This window comes from Chinchilla lanigera, unplaced genomic scaffold, assembly GCF_000276665.1.
Source record: "Chinchilla lanigera isolate Chin_1 unplaced genomic scaffold, ChiLan1.0 scaffold00049, whole genome shotgun sequence".
Lineage (NCBI taxonomy): Eukaryota > Metazoa > Chordata > Mammalia > Rodentia > Chinchillidae > Chinchilla > Chinchilla lanigera.
Window position 1 is genome coordinate 16,891,861 of NW_004955450.1, and position 22,015 is coordinate 16,913,875.

The window sequence follows — 22,015 nt, forward strand, 5'->3', positions numbered from 1 at the left end:
TGGCCCAGCGACCTCAGCGAGTGGGCGCTGCTCTGTGAGCCTAGCCCGGTCCCAGAGGAATCTTCCCGACAGCCTGGCAAGGCGAGAAAACTGACACAGGAGTTGAAGCAACGTGAACACTGGACGGCACTGAGTGCCCAGCCCATCTGCGCCCTCCCTCGCCACCTGACGGACGGCAAGCAGAGCCACCCCCTCGCAGCCAACAGGCGCTGTTCCCAGGCAGTGCGTCCTGCACAGAGCACCGCTGGCTGAGGCCTGTGCCTTGGACCCTAGCGGGTGGTCGGAACCCCCACCTGCCCGCCCTGAAAGGCAGGGGCCTGACAGGAGCCCTCCCGGCAAGGCGCCCTGCAGGCAGCGTCCCCGCACAACTCCCTGCTAGCAGCTGCGTCTCTCAAACCAAATGTGGTGGCGATTGGACCTGTTTCTCTACATTTTTCTCCTACGAAAAACAACTCGTGTTAGACTCAGAACCACACAACCACACCTACTCTTGCTTTATGAGCTCCCAATTGGTGGAAAAGTCCCAAGGGGCCCGCCTGACAGTTTCCTAAAACGCCCCACGCACTGTCTGTGAGCCCTGCTCCCCAAGCCCACCCCACAGACCACAAGGCAGTGACCTCTCCTGCTGGTTCTGACCGGAACTGCCCGGCTTCTCACCCCATGTGGCAGCCTCATCCCTCCGCTGCGGAGATCCCCCCACTCACCCGCATAATCTCTGCGATCCCTCAAAGGCGTCTCCTGCATTGTCCTGCAGCTTAGCATTCACTCCCTGGAACACCCCTGTCTTCAAATGAAAGACACGAGCACCGAGATGGGTACAGGAGGCCCCAGGACCCGAGTCACACGGGCTGCACGCTCAGCAATGCGGTCCTCCGACTCCACGAGCCTGCCTGGCCGCCCCGCTCCACTCCGGCTGGACCTTCCCCGACTCTCCCCTGGCCGGATTCCAAACCAGGCACCCCCACCACCACGTACTGGGGGCCACAGTCCTGGCAGGCACTGACAGCCTTTTGCTGATGCGCCTCTGCTGCAGGGAAGAGCCCTGGCCTCCTCAGTCCCCACACTGTTGAGGGCGGGTGTGAAGTCACAGGGCCACTTTACAAGCATCGATCCTCACAGCAAGGGATCCCGCAACGGGCTCCAGCAAGTCCTGCACTGACCCAGAGCAGCAGACTCACATCCGGGCTGCATGAGACCACCCGAGCCTCGCTGCGCTTCCCCGCGCCTGAGGGGCCAAGCTGGGCACGTGTCTCATAAAGGAGCAGGACACGGGGCTCTGTCGGAGGAAATGATCCCGTGTATGAGTGTGTGTGTTCATGGGCCCCGGGTTCAGGGCCCCAGGAAACCTGTTTCCTTTGAGCAAAAGAAACACACAGGCTGTGGTCTGCGGGCTGCTGCTCCTGGGGGGCGGTCCTTCCTCCCTGGACGTCCCTTGCCGCTGTGGACATCCCTTCAGTCCCCCGGGAACTGGATGCCTCAGCCCCATCCCGCTCCCCAACGCTCAGCTCCACCTCCGAAGACAATAAACAGAGTGGTGTCTCAGTGCCTGCAGACGGGAAACAAACTATCAGAACCTTCTTCAACACAAACCTTTCAGATATCAAGGGGGGTTGGGGTTGGGGCAGCAAGAAGACTATGTGCTATTCTAGGGAAGTTTCTGGTAAGAAATCTCATCTACCCCTGGCTTGCTTCTGACATGATCTCTTTAACACTGGGGAGGGGCGGGTGTAAGAATAGAAGCAATTCAGAAAACAAAGCAGTGAAGAATCTCTTTTCTCATCATATCTGATAAAAACAAAAGAAAACGACCCAAACATCTGGCCGCCATATGTTCCAGCGAGTTGGTCAAGCTCGTAGTTCTCGGTACCTCAAAGAGAGGGACAGCCATTCCGCAAGCCCCGCTCCTGAGCACAGGGTCGGTGAGCAACCGGACCTCTGTGTGCAGTGACCAGAAGATTCCACAGCCACCGATTCTACCCGCTACGAGGCAGCCCAGCCCTCCTGCGACCGCACCCAACGGTCACGAATTCAAGGGAGTGTCCCCTTCCACTAAGTGCTAGGTTACCACTTCATAAGCACCCAGTATCTTAACAGAGGAATGCAAAAACCTCTCGGTTTTTCACAGTGCATTCAGAGCCCAGCGCTGCCCAGTGCTCTGGTGCGTCGTCTGCACAGCCCACCAGTAACTTTTTGGATTTGTGCAGCACTTTGACGAGTTTGGTTACTGTGCTACCAACGCGTCTGACATTTTTTAAACATCGTTTTGACGCAAAGATCCCCCTGGGCAAGGCAAGAGTCTGCTTTCTGAAGGGACTCACCCCAAGCCTGCTTCCCTCATCACCCCAAGCCTCAGTTTCCCTCGTCAGGGAAAACTTGTTCTCCCAACGCCCCGCACAGCTGCAGAATAAACCCCACGGAAGTCCTGGCTGCATCAGTGGTCTCCACCCTTTCACGATACTTAGGCCTCAGGCTCCGTGGGGACCCTCGGGATGGCCTGCAGAGCCACGCCCTGGCACCAGTCCCCGCCTCCTCCTTGGGGACACGGTCCGTCCCCTAGGGGCTCTGCTGTATACCTGGGGCACATGAAGTCCTCACACCCCCCGCCTGAGCATCCTCTGCACGCCTGCCCCTCTTCCTGGGCCCACCCAACCAGCTCAGCACAGGTCCAGCTTCTCCTTGCTGACAAGGGATGGTGCCTGACTGTCCCCTACAGAAGGCCTCACCCTCACAGCCACCTTGTCTCACCCTTATCACCTTGGAGGTGGCTTTACCTGCTGTTTATTGGCATCTCCTCCAAGGTGCATAAGCATCATGAGTGGGGCGCTGGCTCTGCCTACACCACGTAGCACCTTTCTGTGTCTTCTCAGAGCCCTGGAGACAGGGCCAGAGCTGGCCAGGGGAGGGAGGAAAGTGCAGGGAGTCGGGGAGGGTCCTACAGCAGCAGCCTCCTAGCCCTAGTCCTTGAGCTGGGCATGGAGACAAGGAAAATCCCACTCAAGGACAGGAAAAGCAAAGGTCACAGCTCTAAAAGCAAAAGCAGCCAGGCGTGGTCGCACACACCTGCAATCCCAGCACTCGGGAGGCTGAGGCAGGAGGATCCTTGCAAGTTCGAGGCCAACCTGGGCTACAGTGAGCTCAAGGCCAGCCTGAACTGCATGGTGAGACCCTGTCTCAAAAAGACAAAAAAAAAAAAAAGAAAAAGCAGCCCTAGAGGTGGCCCAGAATCAACAGCAGGAATGAGACACACAGCTAGGAGTGAGAAGCACCAGCCCAGAAAGGGGCACATGGCTACGGTTGCTATGGGCAACAGGGGAAAGAGCCAGCACAAATGTGGCTGCACTGGTTCACATGAAAGGACAGAGAGGGAGCCAGGCGTGGTGGCCACACTTAGTATCCCAGCACTCAGGAGGCTGAGGCAGGAGGATCACCCTGAGTCTGAGGCCAGCCTGGGCTACATAGCAAAACCCCATCTCAAAACATAATAATAATAATGAGATGCAGTGACCAGCACCTCGTTCACAGGTAGGAAACTGAGGCTCAGAAAGGAAAAGTGGTATCTTGCCTCAGATCACACAGGAAGCAAGCAGCAGGGTCGAACTTCAGGGTCCCATGGCTGTGAGCACGCCCCGCCCTTCTGACCCCCACTCCAAATGAACTTGATTTCCGAGTGCCTCCAGCAGGACTCTATCCATGCTGACCACCAGCACAGAGGCTGTCTGCCCCTCCTGAGTGTCTCCAGGACTCACCCCAAGGCCTCTTCACCAGAAGGAAGGCGCGTTCTCCAAGCCTTGCTGAGGTGCTCGCAAGCTGAAGTGACCAGGGAGAAGTCAGACCCAAGTCCTCCCAACAAGGTGCCCCCACGGGCTCAGAAAAAGCACAGCCAGGGGCTCCCGCAGAGCTCACAGAACTGCCTGCCGCTGGGAGCATTTTTTACGTGAAAATGCATCCCTGACAAATCCGGCTGATGTAAGGGCCTGTGTTTTTCAATAACCTCCTTCAAAACGTCATTACCGCAGCTTTTCATAGAAACCCGCGTCTGGAAAAGCCTGACAAGTCCCTGGATTTATTAGCACTGCCTTCTTCACTTGAACCTGCTTTACATGCTGCTAAAGAAGAAACCCTCAACCATCTGTCTCCATAAACCCAGGAAGATGCGCAGGGGCTGCGAAGTCAAAGGAGGAGAAAGTGCTTTGCTGAGAGATTTCAGGAGAACCCAGCTGGGCCCCTCCAAACGTGCCAGGAGAGGGGCCGGGAGCTCTGCTGCTTCCCGGAAGCACTGCGGGCGCCGGGGCTCCCAGCGTGGTGGTCAGACCAAGCACCACAGAGGCTAGGAGAGGTGAGGCACTCGGGCAGCCTGAATCACTGCCTTCCACCGCGGGGACGCCCGTGGGAAGTGGAGCTGGCCACGGAGCAAGGGCGTGGGGCGCTCCTGGTGGCCTTGGCAGGGGACGCAGAGGTCAGCGGTCTCTGCGGCTGTGGTTTCCCTAAAAAGGGACGGCAGGCCAGGCCAGGGCCGCCTCCCCAGGCGTGGGCACGCCCTGATGTTTCTGTCCTTCTGCACATGGCCACCGCCGTCAATCCGGGCAGGGCATCTGCCAGCCTGGCTCCAGAGGCCAGACGCTGCTGTTCAAGAATTGCATATTTCTCTAATTATTTCCAGGAAAAGCAAGTTTTCTGAAGCCACTGAAGTTTGCTGTAGAATTCACTTCTTCCCGCAGACGGCTGAGGCTGGGCCTCTGCCTGTGGGTCCCAGGGGCACGCAGTGGGCGGCTGTCCTGGGCCCTTGCAGTCAGGGAAATCTGATTTGAAGTAAGTGCCTGGGCATGGGCAAAGAGATCGCTCACCTCCCAGCTTTCGCTCTTGGGGTTTTTTTGTTTTAAACCTTCAGCTTTATTCCTTACAAAGAAATACAGGGTTAAAGGAGAGAGCAGTTTCGGGACATTCCTGAGCTTGCAATAACAATATCATTTTCTTCAGAGAGAGTTTTGGCCTAAAGGCTTCCGGGAAACCAGCCCCAGCCCCAGCCCAGACGGACCCACCCTGGCTGACAGCTCAGCGGGAGCCGGGGCAGGCGGGTGTGGCCAGGACCAGCTGGGCGGAGGACAGACTCAGAAAAGCCTCCACCTCTTAGATTTTCATTTGAAATGAACTCGAGGCAGAACGAGGGGAGATCAGGACAGGAAGCCTTTGAACTCCCCGCTGTGCTGTGTGGTCTTTAACTTGCACAACACCTACAAGTCACCCCAAGGCCCTCGCCTCCTCAAGGCAGTATGGAAGGCACTGCAAAATCAACGCGGACTTCATCCATTAGGAAAAGCCGAAATAACTTGGGTTTAACCTGTAAGAAAGAAGCGAAAGTGGTCCAGGGTGGGCACCACGGCTCCACAGTCTTCAGGGATCCGGGCTCCACTTTTCTGCGGGCTCCACTCACTCCAGCCTGGCTTCCGGCTCCAAGGCTACCTCACAATCCAAGATGGCTGCAGGGATTCAGCCCTCACATTCATGTCCTTAGCAGAAGACAAGAAAAGCACAAAGGGTACACTGTCCATACAAGTTGCTCCACAGAAATTTCTCACAGGCCACATATAACATTTTGCCTTTCACTGAAAGGAGCTAAAGTTACTGTCCCATAGCCAGTGAGGGGGACCCAGAAAATACATTACACACCTCAAAGAACCAGGCTGCAGCTGCTGAGGGAGAGCAGACACTGGATGTATCATCCACCTCTGCCGCAGAACACAGGGTAAGAAAATCTGAGCAGAAGTCACTCTGGGGGGCTCTATTAAGTGTGAGCGATGGTGGCAGAAAAAGAACAGGACTTGAGGGATGGAAGCCCAAGCGACACTGCTCTTAGGGGGAAAGAAAACTTTATTAAGTCGTAGGTATTCTCGGCAAGAACTGTAAGGTAGCCAGTCTGCCTTCGAATTGAATTTATTCCATGAAACATTAAAGGGGGTAAGGACATTTCTTGGACACTCTACACCTGCAGCTCCATCAGAATCACGGACGAACTCTTAAAATATACATGTCTGCCCTTCACTTTTAATAACTCTAATTGACGGTTTGGGGTTCAGGCCTAAATTTTGATATTTAAAATAAAAATCAGCCAGGTGTGGTGGCACATGCCTATAATCCCAGTACTCGGAAGGCTGAGGCAGGGGGATCAAAACAAATTCAAGGCCAGCCTGGGCTACACAGAGAGTTCAAGGCCAGCCTGAACTGCATAGTGAGAAAGTCAGTGACTTCATTCTTTTCAAACTTGAGGAGACAGTAGGACTGGGGCCCCTATCTATTGCCAAGGGAGCCAGGCCTAGTCTACCCTTCTTCATAATCCAGGCCGCCTCTGTTCCAGGCCACCAAAGGCAGATCCAAGCCACCCAACAATCCCAGCAGACATCCCAGGCTTTCACAGGAGCTTCTTACATCCGCATCTGAGCAGAAGTCCTTCCACAAGGAATCTCAAGGAGAGGCAGGGCCACCACTAGGGGGTAGAAGCGAAGAGGCCAAGTTCTCTTCTCTGCCCTCCCCAGCGGGGAGGCGCTGGGCGAGGATGCAGGAACCCCCTCCCAGGGGCCCACCCTAGTTCCTCACCATACCCAACACAAGGCAAATGCTGCATAAACTGCCACTGTGCTATGCTGTGTACAAAACAATGACAGGGAAAAGCCGGTCCGTGTTCCGTACCAACACAATTCCTTCCAACTATTTTTGATCTAAGGTTGTTGAATCCGAGGTTACAGAATCTTCAGAGGGCCAGGAATATAGCTCAGCAGAATCACGCCTGCCTGGCAAGCATGAGGTCCCAAGTTCGATTCCTGGTGCCAAGAAAAACCAAACCAAAACAGAATCCTCAGATGTGGAGCACTTTCTGTAGATGCAATAAAACAGAAGTGTGAGCTGCTATAGAAGGAAACAAGGTGTCAGTGACACAGAATGATGCAGCTACCACAAAGGCAGCTGTGAGAAGTACCAGCATAGACATTCCCACATCTGTGTGGTACCGGCACAAGGAGACGCCCACACCGAGGGCCACCAAGGATTTCTCTAAGAAATAAGTAAGATTCATAAATTTTATTTCATGCCTAGGTTTTAGTAATTCAGGGAAATTTAACCATATTAATGTTTCAATTAATTAGAAAGCTCAGTGTTCAACCAGGCATGGAAGCACAGTCCTACAATCCCAGCTACTTGGGAGGCTAAAGGAGGAGGGTCCAGGATTGAGGCCAGTCTAGGTAACTTAGAGAGACCCTATTTGAGGAGCTAAGGGTATGTCTTAGTTACTTTCTTATTGTTGAGACAAAATACCCAACATCCCCAAGTTAAAGGAGGAAAGGTTTATTGTAGCTCAGTTTGAAGTGGTCTCGGCCCACAGTCAGTGCTCTGACGCACAGCAGCATGGAGAGGGGCATGGCAGAGGAGGAACAGTCCACAGCAGGGCAGGCAGGAGGCAGGAATCCGCGAGCCTTCCTTTCTCTTTTTATTCTTCCCAGGCTACAAGCCTATTGGTGGGCACCACCCACACCGAGGGTGGGCCCTCCCATTATCCATACCCAGAACCTATGAGAATATGAGGTTTTGGGGGGAAATCCAGACACAAGCCATTAGAGGGGAAAAATAAATAAATATTAAAAGCTCAATGTCTGAGCCAGGGACGCAGCTCAGTAGTGTAAGTGCCTGCCTGGCAAGTGCAAGGTCCTGAGTTTAATTCCCGGTACCAAACAAATAAATTAAAAATAAAGCTCAATGTTTAATCCTACTATTTTAAAAGAAAAGTTTTGGAAATCAAGAAAATTAAATCAAGAATATGAAATATCTCATTGCCCAGGGTGCTCTATAATTAAGCTATTATTTTTCTTAGGTTGAGCAAAGCTTTGTGAATTCTGATTTGTATTTTTAAAAGCCATTGGATTAAATATTCCGAATTCCCAAAGAAACTCCCCCCATACTCAAATTAACTCTCACGCTGGCAACCTCCTGCCCTAGGCCAGCCCTGTGTCTTCCACAGGACTGGATGCTTTCTGCTCCTCAGAGAGCTTTCTGCTCTCTGCTCCTTTCTTTCCTCCTCGAGCAGGCGACCCCCACGGCAGGTCGAGAAGGCACAGCCTGAAGTCAGAACCGCGGCACTGCCCACCTCTCCTCTGTTTTCTCCCCCATAGGATTTTACTGGCGGCAAAATCCTACTTCTCCAGAAGATGAAGCCTGACTTCAAAGTACAAAGTTCTACTTCCCAAAAATTAACCAGCTAGGATTTTAACAGACAATGCAATTTATCCAAACATAAACTGCAGTTAGGATTTTAAGATTAAGTCCAGGGCTGAACAACATCAAAAGCTTGGACTGCATGCATTTGAAAGAATCAGGGCGGCTGTTTAAAAGAAGAGGCCTAAAGCCGGCACGGTGGCACAGGCCTGTAATCCCAGCACTGGGGAGGCTGAGAGTTCAAAACCAGCCTGGGCTACAAAGTGAGCTCAAGGCCAGCTGAACTGCATAGCAAGACCCTGTCTCAAAAAGACAAAAAAAAATTAGCTTATAAAGCACCATCCTCATCCAGGGAAGATGTGGTCAATGACTCCTTTAAATGGCGGAAGTACAAATAGCAGGTGAGGAGAAATAATACAGTGTGGAGAAAGGGTACGGGCTCCTCTCTCACACCCCACTGGGGGAACTCTGCTCCTTCCCTCCTTGCTGTGCAGAGGACAGTGGGTCTGCGGCCCCTTTGCAGTGAGGACTTTCAGCCAAATTGTCTCTCTTCCCCCAAAGAAGCCACACACCAAACCGTGATGATAGCTCCTTCCCTGTGTTCCTGGAAGTCACAAGAATATGACCATGGCCAAGCCTGGTGGCGCACGCCCGTAATCACAGCACTCGGGAGGCTGAAGCAGGAGGATCGCAGTGAGTTCAAGGCCAGTCTGGACTATATAGCAAGATGTTGTCTCAGAAACAAACAAACAAACAAACAAAGAACATGGCCATAGCCAAGCTCAGAGCCCATGTCCCAGAGGCTGACATCTTTCTAAAAGATTTTATGGAACTCTACTGAGAGCTGCTAACTGAGGCAGATGGCCCAACCTTCCGAGAGTGTCTCTAGGCAAAGTATGTGATTTCTGGGCACAGCACGGTACTGCAGTCAGTCTCCCCAAGTGTCCAGCATAGAGCCCTGCGCACCCACTAGGAGGTGGAACAGACCCCACTGTGGCTAAGCGGAGGCTGCAGAGCTGACGCCGCGCCTGCTCATGCAGTTCCTCCAGCTGAAGGGGAATCGAGCAGCAACACCAAGCACTGACCGCGGAGCACAGGATCTCACGGTGCGGAGCCAGGACTGCAGACTGGTGTGAACCTGCAACTCAGACGCCACACACACACCAGGCGCACACAAGGACATGACACTACGAGTAACGACCAAGAGCCACCAACAAACCCGAGTCCAGGATGAAATGTAAGAGAAAGGCAGCAACATATTTAGCAAAGAGAAAGAACTGATCGTTGCTCCAGGCAACTCATGGAGGAATTTCACAAGCACAGTATTGAAAAAAAAGCCATTTTGTATGAATGACTTCATGTTTTCTGAAGATCAAGTACTGTACGGCCCAAACCTACTTGTGGTCAAAGAACAGCGGGTCACTCCCCTGAGGACCCCGGGAACCTGCAGGAGGATCTGCAAACTCAAGCCCGGTGCATTTTTTTAGGGAGGGAGAAAGCTGGGTGTGTTCCTCAGAGCTACCCACTGGCTAGGTGATGGCCTCAGGGGGATTTCTTAACCTCTTTAAGCTTCACAGTCTACCCCTGAAAAAGAGGACAAAAACATCACCTGCTCCGTGCGGATGTGAGGTGAATTAAATCAGGCCCGGAAGGTGCTGAAGGACGCGGTGTCCAGCACGCAGTGGACACAAAGCACACAAAGCACGAGGCAGCGGCAGCCGACGTCCGCTGTATCCCGGCTGGTGCCAGGCACTGCTCTAGCCCTTAAGCTGTTAATTACCCCGCGATCCCACCTCTCCAGCCCCGTTCTTATCTAGGACTCCAGGCCAGAAGCACAGCCTGCAGCCTGGGCAGCTGGTTGGAGAGGGTGACTCACCCCAGACTGCTACCACCTACTTTCAGAGAAAGGAAACCGACAGGGCCACATCAGGGTGAGTCCCAGCTGAGGAGGAGAACGACTGCCGCCCCAAAGCAGTGGCTGCGCCTCTGCAGGAACGGGAAGGGTATCTTACTCTGGTGGAATAGTTCCTCTGAACCTGAGGAGGCATTTGGGAGCTGAAAAGGCTCATCTTTCTTCCGTAAGGAAAGAGGGGAGACAGCGAGCCCTGTTAAGTGCTTCCCACTGACTAGCTAAATTTACTGTTCTTTAATGTATTTCAGGTTTACAGCTATTATGGGATTTTTTTTCTTTTTTGGCTTTTTTAAGACAGGGTCTCACTATGTAGTCCAGGCTGGTCTGTAACTCACTAGGTAGCCCAGGCTGGCCTTGAACTTGCAGCGATTCTCCTGCCTCAGCCTCCCAAGTGCTGAAACTACAGGTATGAACCACCACACCTGGCATACAACTAAAAAATCTTTGAAAGCACATGATTGCTGGGAAGGTAACTTATAACAGTCATGAGGCAAAAGACTCCAATGATATCACATCATGCTACATACCTGTCCAGTGGTCTCCGGGTTATAAGATTAACCTATAGGTTTAGGAACAACTCATTTCTTGTGACTTTTTGCTTCAACTGAGGGAAGGCAACCGCCTAGCTTTGAACACAGTACCACTGTCTCCTACTTGTGTCACTGTGGGAAAGTTACTTCATCTTTCCATACCTCAGTTTCAGCAATAAAATGGGATAATACTGATCAGACTACTATTAGAACAAAATAAGTTAATACACGTTAAGTACTTAGAACACTGCCAAGCATGTTAGGAAAAGTTAGCATTATTGATTTAATGCTTTCTGGTACACGTGCAGAACTCATCTAAAGCTACACAGTCTAATCACAAAACCCGTAGATATAGCACAGACTCTGAAAACCAGAGGAGAATGTGTGCTAAGAGGGTGTTGAGTGAAGCCAGGTGTGGTGGTGCTCATCTGTAACCCCAGCATTCAAGAGGCTGAGGCAGGAGGCTCACAACTTGGAGACCATCTTGGGCTGCATGGCAAGTTCAAGTTTGGCCTGGAGAGACCCAGTCTCCAAAAAAACAAACAAAGTCAACTACGTTAAATGAGCATGAATACGTGATTGTTAGGAGTACACACACACACACACACACACACACACACACACACTCAAGTCCTGTGACACTGGAAATTTAGATCAGGTCAACTCTAGAACACAGCGTATCAATTAATTCTCCAACAGATGTGAAGCATTGCTCTACTCCCAAGTGTTTCGAAGGACCCATTTTTGTTTTAAGCTATACACTGAGAAGGCATCTTTATTTTTGTGTTTCAAAAACATGCTGGAAAGCTGGGTGTGGTGGTGCACACTTGAAATCCTACACTTGGGAGGCTGAGGCAGGAGGATCACTATGAGTTCAAGCTCAGCCTGGGCTACAGGGATGACCTTGTCTCAAAAAACACAACAACAACAACAATAAAAAGATTGCTGGAAACTTTCTGTTGCACATGTGAGTAGCAAAGCAGATAGGACTTGACTCTTTCCCCTAGTACATTTTTATACCTTCCTTCCATTGTAAGGGCTGCAAGCTTTTCGTCTTGTTCCACAGGAAATGATCTCACATAGCTCCACGACACCATCACTGTCCGGGTGGGATGGGCATCCGCCAGCCACAGCCCAGGGCCAAATGCTTTTCTTTTTTTTTTTTGAGACAGGGTCTCACTATGCAGTTCAGGCTGGCCTTGAGCTCACTCTGTAGCCCAGGCTGGTCTCGAACTCACAACGATCCTCCTGCCTCAGCCTCCCGAGTGCCGGGATTACAGGCTTGCGCCACCATGCCCGGCTATCCAGGGCCAAATGCTAAAACCCAAGGGCATAACAATGAGAAGCAACAGCAGAAATGACAGTGACACTGTTCTCCCTTTTGGTTTGCGAGAGTCAAACTCAGAGATAAAAAGCTTCGAGCCAGAGCCAGAGAATTACGAAGAGTATCTGCACACAACAGCAGCTGTGCCCACCCGCAGCAATTAGAAAGGTTTCCAGCCTTCGCTTTTCTGTGCGGAAGAGACGCACACTTGAAAGCTGCGCTGTGTGTGCAGCTCCTTCTCCAACAGGCACAGTTTCCTAATACGAGAAGCTTTACCTCTGCTTTTTCCCTACTACCAAGGTGACATAACTAAGACAGCAATTTTCTGATTTGTTAGTTCAGGGTATCAGAAATTTTGCTTAAAAAAGTAACTGCACAACCTCTACTTAACAAGAGGAGGCTATCCAGAAAGCCCTCCGTGGAAGAGGCACCAGCACAAACCACCCGCAGGGCGGAACTTCCCGCCTGCACTCTGCCTTGCCTTATCAAACCCTTATTCAGCTGTATTTTCCAGAACTTGGAGCAACGGGCGTCAATAGGAGGTGGATGATGAGCAGAGAGTTTCACAGCCTCACTGACTCCTCGGCAACGAATTAGATTCTGGGAGCTCATGGAAGACGCAGGAAGCGACAGCCCTGTTTGTCTGCAAGACGCATTTCCAGCAGAATCTCCTTTCCTGCTGACTTGAGCAGCGTGGTTGGGTTGCTCGCTTCATGAAGTTGCTTTGGAGCTTGACGTAAGCGTTCGTTCATTCTTCACGTATGTATCTGGCTCTACCAGGTGGAAGACACTGTGATTGTTTTTTACATGACCTGATTCACGGCTGGACTTTTTCCCTCCCACAGCCTCCCTTCATGCAGGTCATACGGCTCCCCGACACGGCTCCCTGCAGCCAGATCCTAGCAATGTCCTGGTCACGACCTCGGTTTCCAGTACTTCGGGTGCCCCGCCCTCCTCACCCTGCTACCTGGCTCAGCTCCAAACCCCACGTGAATGACCTCAAAGTATGCGTCCTGCTCCCCTTTTCTCCCCATGTCACTCCCAGAGAGGTGGGGCCAAAGACCCCGGAATCTAGGCCTGTAATGCTTCACCCCTCCCTCCCCAGCCCAGACCCCCTCCCTAGCCCAGTTTGCTGTGGGGCGTGGACAGGCCCTCTTTGGGTGGCTGGAACTCAGGCCCCCTCAGCAACTTTCACCTCTCTACGTGGCTGCAGGGAGGGGACTCCAGTCAGGAATGTCCTCCACCCCACGGCCACCCCCTCTGTGAACAGCCTGGGTCAAGATGAGCCACCACTCCGGCTGGGCCTCCTGCTGGAATCTAAAGCAAAGGATATTATTAAAGTCACAGGTTAAGGATCCCGCCCTCCACAGAGCCTCATTTAGAAGCCTGCAGTGACGTTAAATGTAAACACTTCCCAAGAATGCTTTAAAACACAGGGAGGTTTTTATTAAACGACTTAATTGAGGGCCACTTCTCCTTGTGGAAAGCCTTTAAACCGAGGGACAAAAAGGGCCTGGTGGGTGTTTTCCAGACTCCTGCTTTTCTAAAACCTGTCACAGGGAAATGTAGAACAGCTCAGGGGGCCTGGGTGTGTGCTCCTGGGCTCACCATCCAGCAGACATGGAATGCGGGGAGGCCAGGGGCCCCAGGAAACCTTCCGGAAAGCTTCCCCACAAAACTCACTTCCAGAGTCACTAGAAGCGCTAGATGGGAAAGTGGAAAAAATATGACACGAAAGGACCAAGATGAGCGAAGAATGACAGTGTGCGGCCTGAAGACACGACACACTGGGGACGCACGGGACACAAGGGAGACTTGGCCCGAAGACGCGGGGAGAAGGGAAGAGTGGGATGGCGAGGATGCGCAGCCCTCGGACGGGATTGGAAAACCTCCCGCCACGGCACAGGCCGCACACCGCCGTGACACCTTCACGGGAGACTTCCGGCTCCGCAGAGGCAGGCAGGAGCCTGGTGGCGCTGGGGCTGCAGGGCAGGAGGACTGGGGGGCAGCCGCTCAGCAGGTACAGGGTTCGAGGTATGTAGAAGTCTTGGGGTCAGGTGGCGACGGCTGCTCAAGCCAGTGGACATACTGAGTGCCCCTGAGCTGTACACTTTGATCCGTTAAGAATGAAAACTTTATTTCATGTTATGTGGGTTTCACTACCAAAAGAGCAAAAGGAGCGCCACTCCAGAAGCAGCTCCGGCCTTGGCTGGCGACAGTATACCCGCCACAGGCCACGAGGAAAGAAACACGGCTTTATTAACGGCCACGCGTGCTGAGCGAGGTGTACCCCGCCGCTGTGACCTTCACGGGGACACATTGTTTAATCCTCACACAATCTCCAGGCAGGAGGGGCTGTCACTGTTACCCTCATTTTCCAGGTGGGGAAACTGAGGCACAAGAGGTCCAGTAGCTCCTTACAGCCTTGGCGCGGGGAGGGGTGGGAGGGTGGCCATACTCGCCACACGGTCTTGGACCCCAGCCCCAATCACTCTGGAGTGGCCTGAGCCGAAGGATCACCTGGGAACTGGGGCCTTAGGACAAACCCTCCAAAGGCCACTGCTCCGGCTAGAAGCATGCAGACCCAAGTCCCATCCCCCACGCCCCCTTCGAGGGCAGCAACTGCAGGTAGGCGGGGGGCAGGGGAGCTGCTCTCTCACCGAGGAGAAAAGCTTTCGGGGTCTGTAGGGCCCCAGCTCCAGCTCCCCTTGGGTCTTCTGCAGGGGCTGGGAACAACTACCCAGCAACCTCAGGGGTCCCTGGGCCAGCCTGGTTACGTATGTGGAAATGGTGCGAGATTACAGAGGGAAAGTAGCTATTCCCACCTCAGGCACTCCTACCGGGTAACGCAGAAGCACAGAAAAAGTAAGAGGTAAAATTCCATTATTTACTTACCTACTCATTTACTTATTTATGTATTTTGATTTTTTGAGAGTCTTGCTATGAAATTCAGGATGGCCTCAAACCCACAGCCACCCTCCTGCCTCCGCCTCCCAAATGTGAGGATTTAGGTTGCCATGCCTGCCTTGAAACTCCACTCCTTTCACCCTACTGTGTTTAAGAAGGGAGGGACCCCCGTCACTAACCAAGCAGGTCCCTGTGGTTGTAGACGTTGAAAAGAGCTGTCACTGCTCGGGCCGCCATGGGCCCCCCGGCCTCAGCACTGCCGGTGTTTGGGGACAGAACACTGTTGTGGGAACTGTTGTAAGAATACAGCTCTGCCCAGTGCACCAGCAAGCCCAACTCCCAAGGGTGTCTCCAGGTCTAGGAAACGTCCTCCAGGCGGCCGCGTCTGAAGACCACGGTGCTGCACACAGCCGGCAGCCCTCACGGTGCCTCGATGACGTGGCGGCGAAACCCCAGCTTCGCAGGTGCGGAAACGCCCGAAATGAAAGAGGAAGCGGCCCAGAACCGCACTTCCGGTGACCCGCACCAGGGCTTCCAGTCCAGGCAGGGAAGACCTCAAATCCTCCCCTCGGGTGTCAAACCAGGAGAAGATGATCGGCCTTCAGTATGTCTGGGGCCCAAATCCTCGCCTGAACCAACTGTGGATCCAGAGCTAAGTTTTGCTTTGCTTCACTTCGCTTCGAGACAGGGTCTCGCTGGGTAGCTCGGGCTGGCCTGGAAGACACTGCAATCCCGGGTAGCTAGGACTACAGCAGGTGCCATCACACCCCGCCCAAAAGTACTTTTTAAACGAATCAACACTGAACATGTTCAGAGTGCAGAGTCTTTTCTTGTCTCGAGGAATCACAGATTTGGTGTCCACAGATTTTGGTGGTCCACCCCACGGGTACTGAGAGCCTGCACAAGACCGGATACCACCTTCTTTGGGCTCTAGGATCACAGTGTGCAGCCACACCTTGCCTCGACAGGCAGGCGGTGGGCTGGAGACGTGTTTAGTGTTCAGCTCCAAAGCTGCGGCTGAGACAGCAGCATAGCCCCAACACGGCCTGCGAGTCTGAGGGTCTCCTTTTCCCACAAAACAATCGGCCGGCCGGGTGTGGCGATGCCTTGGAATAATAAATGCTTTAAGCAAACACAAGTAAAAAAACCACCATTGACCAAGAGACCTTGAAACACATTTTAAAATAGCAGGCTTTCATCAGAACTCCCCCTTCTGTGTGAAACACTCCCCTCCCCGCACCCTCACCCTTCTTCACGTTCGCCGTCGTCCACTTTCTGTGAAGGAACAAGCGTTACTGGTGTGGGAAAGGGGCAGATGAAGCACTGAGGTCATTCCTAGTGGCCAGCTGTCTTCTGTCCTTCCTGCCACGCGGGTTTACTGAGCACCTATCTTCTGCCACACGCAGCGGGCAAACAGGGTCAGGCAGGCACTCTTCCCTGGCTGTGGTTTCGGTCCCTGGGTGTCCACGCCCTGCACGCGGGTGTGGGCCGCGTCCAATGCTGGGGAAGGCTACCATAGAAGGCAGAGGAACCAGGGGGCCGCAGTCTGCAGGCAGGAGCCCTCCGCAGCAGGGATCTGAACCCTGATCCCACCGCTGGGAAGCTGTACAACTTCAACTATGGCTTGTTTCCCCTGCCTGTAAAATGGGCTTGTGGTGGCCAGTGTGGTGGCACTGTTGGGTCCAGGCTGGAGCAGATGCCCCAGGAGAGTCTGTTCCTAGCACTGATCGCAGGCTGCTCTCTGGGGCCTCTCCCTTCCTGCTTCCCTCCCCTTCCCCAGGAAGTGAGGCTCAGCCTTGCAGGAGAGGTGGTCCCCCTGGGTTCCGCCAGGCCTGGAGAACCAACTGTCAGCTTCTAGGTGGCCCGGGACAGCAGGGACAGCGAGGGCTGGTCTAGCCATATCTTAGGCAAAACTCACAAGGAGAGCTCTCACGTCTGATAAGCACCACCTTGCAGTCCCTCTGCAGACTGGTCTCCCCTTCTCAGCTCTGCCCCACTCCCCTGCCAGCTCCTCACTCCGAAAGCTTCAGCTGCCATCCCCGCGCCCAGCAAGCTTTCTGGGGTTTTAATGCCCATTGGGGAAACGAGAGGAGCCAGCCCACTCTCCAGAGGCCACTGCTCGCTTCTGAGAGAATCACCAGCTTTTATAAGAAGAATAAAAACACCACAGATAAAATGATGAAGTGGTCTTCTTTAAAATCTACTGATACAACTACAGCAACGATCAAAGGCTCATTTTGTAAGTTCTTAAGCTGCACTAGCGCCTCCTCATGACTCTGAAAACTCAGCCCTATCTTTCCCTTGCAGTCCAGTCCCAGCGGCCCAGACGCCGGGAGCCTGAGGCCTGGGCTGGAATCCTCAGACCACTCAGCACTGCAGTCCCAGGCTGCCCTGCAGCGTGGGGTGAGCCGCGCACATGCTCGGACACAGCTGCTAAGAGGAGTCGCGGTTACTGGAGACCGTCCTCTTACACGGACTACACACTTGCAAGGGAAAAGGGCCTGCTCACACGCGATGAAATGCAAGGACAGAAAACCAAGGGAACTACCGAGGCCCAAACTGGAAACTCAAAACCCTCCTGCCTCAGTCTTCCTGCAAAGAGCTAAATAACGGTGACCGATTAATACTAATCAAGGGGTCTTACAGACTGCCCATGTACACGGCAATGCCCTGAACCGACCCATACTGTCCCTAAGGAAGACGGGGCGGGGGGGTGACCCCAGCCTGGAAACACGAGGCTGCCAGCCCAACCCTGGCGCTTTTCCCGGACACTCCAACTCCACCGTGACCCTTGCTCGGTCCTGCCCGTGTGACCCAGAGCCGACCCCCGGGGGCTGAAGTCCTGAGAGCCCTCAGTAGCAGGGCCCGCTCGTCACCAACCTGTTCCCAATTCACTTGCCTCGCAGCCCTGGCCACCTGCGACTGCAAGAGCTGGTGCTAATTACTATGTGGCCAAGCTTTGCTTTGTCCCCAGCACCACGAGCCCAAGAACCGGATGCACACAGCTTCATGTACTCCAGAAAGCCCAGTGCTGAATTTGCTTTTTGTTCTGTTTGTTTTTGATTTCTGAGACAGAGTCTCACTATGCAGTTCAGCCTGCCCGTGTGCTCACTATGTAGCCCAGGCTGGCCCCTCCAGACAGTCCTCCTGCCTCAGCCACCCGAGCGCTGTGATCACAGTCATGCATCACCATGCCCGGCCTGAATTTGGTTTTTAATCTCCCCAACAACCAGCAACCAATTATTCCCAGAACCCAGAGGTCTGCAGAACATGAACAAATGTGGAGACAGTGACTTTCTGATTGGGGAATTTGGGACCTGCTCATAGCCTTGAGAGACGCCTATCCCACCCTCTCCTGTAAAACACATAGAAAAGTAGGATTTCATAAAATTTGTCTTTGGACCACAAGGCTACAATGGTCTTTAGTGTCTAGAAATTCTAGTAGAGTAAAACAATAAATCAACCCAGATGGTAAAAGTTGTGATGTGTAAAAAAAAGGCACTGAAAACACAATTTCTTTCTATTTTTTTGTGTTTGTTTGTTTATGACAGGGTTTCACTATTGTAGCCCACACTGGCCTGAAACTCACAGTGATCCTCCTGCCTCAGCTTCCCGAGTGCTGGGATTACAGCCATGCACTACCACATCCAGCTAAAAACACAATTTCTTAAACAGCTGTGCTTAAGAAGTGTAAGTACAGAGCACTTAGCCTCGTAGTCAGACAGATCTCCAACCTCAGCTCTGCCACTTCCAAGCACTGTGGAGCCTCTCAGGATCTGCTGTCTCTTTGGGCCTCAGTTTCCCAGTCTGTAAAAGGAGGCTACTGCCCCCTGCCTCTCAGGAATGTAAGGGTTCAGAGCAAAGAAAGTGCTGAGCACACACTTCCTCCCTGACACTTGGAAGGCAGTCAACAAACACTTGTGCTTGTTATAACCAGGGCTGATGAGCTATTTGGAAATACTTTCCCAAGGGAAGCCCAGCGTTCAGTCTTCCAGGGAGACCCACGCTAACACAGCAATGGTGTGGCAAAAGGAAAACATCCACCCAGGGGCCGGAGTCACCGACACAAACCAGACCACTCCACAGCCCACGTGTCAGCCGCCACTGCAGACATGGTCCAGCCATACTCCCTGCCAGCTCCCCAGCCCATAAGGACCCCACTCACCAGACTCCCGGATCAAACTGCCCCTGGAGAACCTGCTCCCCTCCCCTTCCCCCTCCCCTCAGCATGACTGACCTTCCCCTCCCTGTCCTCAAGCTACCAAACTTCTCACCATCTGTCACACGTAGTGTGGGGGCGCAGTGACATGACGATAATTCAAACCCGGGTCAGTGCTTCAGCCACCGCCAGCCGATGAAATGAAGAGGCATCTCCCCAGGGAAGGCCGGAGGTGCCCGCAGGACCCAGTAAGTCTGCCCACTTGAGTTCCCAACCTACTGCAGCCCGGGGCTCACACGCCCCACCCCACGAAGCCTACCCTTCTAACCAAGACTCGGCAGGCCGTGTGCTCAGAGTGAAGAAGCAAAGGCAACAGCAGAAACCCCTGGTGTGAGCGTAAGAGAAAGCACCCTTTCCCCGGGGGGGTTAGCGTGGAGCCGGGGAGCCGGGCGCCGTGCAGGAAAGGGTTCTGCACCCATCATTTTCCACGGCCGCGACACACCCGACACCCACAACCCACAGGAGGCGAGCTTCAAGTTGGCTCACAGCTCTCGAGGGTTCAGTGCCTGGTCAGCACACATGGAGACCGCACCGGCCACGTGACCCTGGCCCCAGGCCAGCACCCGGACCACTAGGAGGCAGACCCATCACGGCAGAAGGGCTGGCGGAGCAGCGCTGCCCGGCTCGCGGCCACCAGGAAGCAGAGCAGGGCACAGCGCCAGAGCCAAGGGGCCAGAGCCCAACACAGACCCCAAGGCCACTTCCACGAGCCCCCAGACGCACCGAAGTGAGCTCACCCATCCCCGGGGGGCGCTCAAACCAACCAAACGGTCCAGCTTGCTTGTCACCTGAAGGGCTCTGACTGCAAGGCCACCAGGGGCTCCCAGGCACAGGCGCTCAGCTGCGGTACAATCCCCCCCGCAGCTCGCTCGTGTCCTCCGCGTTTTCAGGTTTGTGCATCATGACTCGTTTCCCGGTCACAGCGGTATCATGCGCCAGGATAAGGTCAGTGCTTTGTCATCCAGCGAGAATTACCCAACTGCCAGTTCCCCTTGAACTTTGTTTTTCTCCTCTGATGCCAGCCCCTCAGCCATTTCTCTGCCCTTTAACACCACAGCCGGCAAAGAAAGCAAAGGCACAGGCTAGCTGGGCCTTTTGCAAAGCTCAGTAACATCTCTTAGATAAATGAGAATAAAGGGAAGGAACTAACCATTAACCATTTCTCACCCTATCAGTACCGGCTAGTTAACTTGAAGACCCCCCAAGAGGGGAAGCCAACAACAGGGCAATCTAAGCTGGATATAAATCCTTAACACAAACCAACGGCCTCTTCCCGGTACTACCCACCCATGCCCAAAGTTAACACATTCACAACAGGGCCATACCTGCATGACCGTCCCATCCAGTGGCTTGTAGCACCCAATGGGACCATCCCATGCCACTGGAAGGGACGGTCATGCATGCACCGGTGGTTCAAGCTGGCAGCAATGTGTTACGAAGCCCCTGCACCAACTCCTTCTTCATATTTTTCTTCACTTGTTTTCTTCTAATCATTTGTTTGTTTTGCTTTTGTTTCTTTGAGCCAGGGTCTCATTATGTAGCCCAGGCTGGCCTCAAACTCACTGTAATCCTGCTGCCTCAGCCTCCTGAGTGCTGGGATTACAGGTGTGCGCCACCATGCAGGGCTCTAATCAGTGTAGAATACTACCACTGCTTCCCCGAAGTGAGAAAGTCTCTGTGAGTCTGCGTCGGTCCACCTTCAGACGCACTTTGGCGGGTAAGGGGTCTGTATACTGTGCCGGGGCACCTGTCAGATATCAAGAGCGCACGGGCACAAACATCTCTCCCAAAACTGAGACAAGATTCTCAAGTTCACAAACCATTCAAGAACATGCTTCTCACGAACAAAAAAATCAACCAGGAAAATACTCTCCATATGGTCTTTTCCCCAAAGGGTGAGTGAGGGCTCTGACCAGGAGCCATCCTGGAGACCACACCGGCCACGTGACCCTGGCCCCAGGCCAGCACCCGGACCACTAGGATGATCCTGCATGGTCATGCTTCCCGCAGCTCAGTACACAAGAGGCTCTGGTAGTGGGAGGGAGACAGAACAGAAAGACCGATGGGCAGAGCCATGTAATTTTAAAAAGTTTTTTAAAATAAGTGTTCTTTTGACTCATGTCAGGAGCTAGAAATGAACACAAACTTCCCTCCAGCTGTGGAGGGCACTGTGGAAAAGATGTCATTTCCACCGCGAAGAGAAACGCAGGAACGGGCCAGCACCTCAGGAAAAAATAAATCTTCGGATCTGTGGCGGGGTAGCCGCGCACAGCTGAGACCCCAACAGGACCATCGCCCTGCGGGGCCGCGGGGAATTCGCTGGGCTCCCGAAGACCACCGTGTTAATAACACACGCAAAAACACTGTCTTAGTAAGACAGACGGTCCAACTCCGCGCAAGCACATAGTGTGCTCCACCGGCCCTCACCTGTGAGGCCGCCGGGCAGCTGGCTGGCCTCCCTCCGATGTGCCCCGCTGCTTTCGGCACTAGTGAACTTCCTAACTCGGGCATTGTGCTGTTACATCTGCCGGGCTCGATCACACCAACGAGAAGGTTTCAGCTCACAAGTGCACACATTAACACAAACACCGGCCACCAAACCTTCTGCGGGATCCCATCAGCCGTGCTTCCTGAAGGAGAGTTCCCCACACGCACGCCAAAACCAGGGGGGCCCTCCCAGAACTCACGGAGCCCTGCTTCTCTCCGCTCAGCCGCGATCCTTCCCAAACACCGATCAAACCATCCGGTTCCCCTCGCGGGCACTCCCGCGGATAACCTTGAGCCCTGGGCAGCCGCCCGGTGCCCAGCCTCCCAGGCACGGGGACACGGCCAGGGCGGTGTTTACCGTAAACAAAGGCAAGTTTGCAGACGGCGCGTCTGCGCCCACGCTCGGCCGCCCGGCCGGCAGGCTCCGCGGGCAGCTC

The 22,015-nt window shown here is 53.7% G+C and overlaps 1 protein-coding gene across 1 annotated transcript in view; it reads right to left on the bottom strand.

The window, feature by feature from the left end:
* The window catches only part of Cgnl1 (cingulin-like 1), a 128,361-nt gene extending 106,503 nt beyond the window's left edge, over positions 1-21,858 (bottom strand). The window contains exon 1 of the mRNA XM_005393852.2: positions 21,779-21,858. The gene's annotated coding sequence lies outside the window, so the exon portion shown is untranslated. The remainder of the gene's footprint in view (positions 1-21,778) is intronic.
* Between the last annotated feature and the right edge of the window lie 157 nt (positions 21,859-22,015).